The sequence below is a fragment of the Gossypium arboreum genome, chromosome 8 (genome assembly GCF_025698485.1).
Source record: "Gossypium arboreum isolate Shixiya-1 chromosome 8, ASM2569848v2, whole genome shotgun sequence".
In the NCBI taxonomy this organism is placed as follows: domain Eukaryota; kingdom Viridiplantae; phylum Streptophyta; class Magnoliopsida; order Malvales; family Malvaceae; genus Gossypium; species Gossypium arboreum.
In genome coordinates this window covers 48,027,864-48,029,752 of record NC_069077.1, presented here as the reverse complement: position 1 = coordinate 48,029,752, position 1,889 = coordinate 48,027,864, and the positions used below count along the sequence as shown (strand labels likewise).

At 38.8% G+C, this 1,889-nt stretch overlaps 1 non-coding gene across 1 annotated transcript; it reads right to left on the bottom strand.

Moving 5' to 3' along the window:
- Positions 1 to 606: 606 nt before the first annotated feature.
- LOC128279625 (small nucleolar RNA R71) lies at positions 607 to 713 on the bottom strand. Its single transcript, XR_008269824.1, has one exon. It is a non-coding gene; the product is annotated as a small nucleolar RNA R71 (small nucleolar RNA).
- Between the last annotated feature and the right edge of the window lie 1,176 nt (positions 714 to 1,889).

The window sequence follows — 1,889 nt, the reverse complement described above, 5'->3', positions numbered from 1 at the left end:
ATTTATTTTTCTGTTCAAATTTTAACTTAATTAACTTTTCTGTAATTATTTCAAGTGTTTATGAGTATTGACCGAATTATTGATTTACTCCCTGTAGACCTTGAGATTGAACGAACTTTTTGATAGTGAAGAAGACAAGCAAGTCAAAGAAGGACTGAAGAGATGAACTTCAAAAATCTGAATCAAGGAAACGGAGCAAACCTTGCTCAAAATCCTATCCTTATTGCTGATGATAGGGATAGAGCTTTAAGATAGTATTCAGTTCTAGTGTTTAATGATCTTTTTCTGGGTATTAAGAGACCCGAAATTGAGGCACAACAGTTTAAGCTAAAGTCAGTCATGTTTCATATGCTTCAGACAGTAGGCCAAATCAGTGGAATGCCTACCGAAGATCCTCACCTACACTTAAAACTGTTTATGGGGGTGAGCGATCCTTTGAAGTTAGCTGGAGTACCCGAATATGTATTACGATTGAAGCTGTTCCCGTATTCGCTAAGGGACAGAGCTCAAGCTTGGTTGAAATCATTGCCACCAAATTCAATTTCCACATGGCAAGAGTTTGTAGAAAGATTTCTTATGAATTACTTTCCGCCTAGCAAGAATGCTAAGTTGAGAAATGAGATCATTGCCTTCCAACAAATGGATGATGAGTCCTTGTATGAGGCATGGGAAAGGTACAAAGAATTATTATAAAAGTGCCCTCATCACGAAATCCCATACTGCATCCAACTTGAGACATTTTATAACGGTCTTAATGCCCACACGAGGATGGTAGTGGATGCTTCTGCTAATGGTGCTCCCCTTTCTAAGTCTTATAATGAAGCTTATGAAATCATTGAAAGGATTTCCAGTAAAAATTATCAATGGCCAACCAATCGACCAGCGTCGGGAAGATAAGTTGCTGGAATACATGAAGTAGACACTCTTACTTCACTCGCATCTCAAGTGTCATCAATATCCTCAATGTTAAAAAAATTTATTACTAATGGGTCTAATAGTTTTGCAGCACAGCCACCAAATCAATTTGAAAATATAGCCTGTGTCTATTGTGGGGAATGACATTTATTTGAAGAATGTCCATCGAACCTAGAATCTGTATATTACATGGGTAACCAGAATCAAAATCGAGGAAGGCAAGGACTGCAATCCAAATTCTATAACTCATCATGGCGAAACCACACAAATTTTTCCTGGAGTAACCAAAGAGTTGGAACCAGTAATACTTATGCCCAACCTAGATCAACCCAGCCACCTAGTTTTCCCCAACATGTTCAGAAACCAACCCAAGTTGAACAATCTAATGGCTTAGAAAATTTGTTGAAGGCATACATGGCCAAAAATGATGCCTTAATCCAAAGCTAAGTAGCTACATTGGAAAACCTAGAAAACCAAATGGGCCAGCTTACAACTGAACTCAGAAATCGAGCACAAGCTGCTTTACCTAGTGATGCGGAGAATCCGAGGAATCCAGGGAAGGAGCATTGTAAAGCGTTGACATTGAGGAGCGGAAAGACATTAGATCCCAACACCGTCGAAGTTCAAAATGAGCCAGCTGATGCTCAAGATTCAGAGGACGTCCAGCCGAGGATTGAAATTCCAGTTTCAAAAGAACCAACATCTATAAAATTCGACAAGGTGACTTCAAAACTAGCTAATTTTGACCAATTAACAACTCTGTTAAATGCAAAATTACAACAGAAGATGAATCAACCAGTTCCAGTAAAGAAACCTCCACCACCCTACCCTCAAAGACTTCAGAAGCAGAAGTAGGAAATTCAATTCAAGAAGTTCCTAGAAGTACTCAAGCAACTTCATATCAACATCCCGTTGGCTGAACTACGTCAAATTCATGAAGGATATCCTGTCTAAAAAACAAAGGCTTGGAAAAT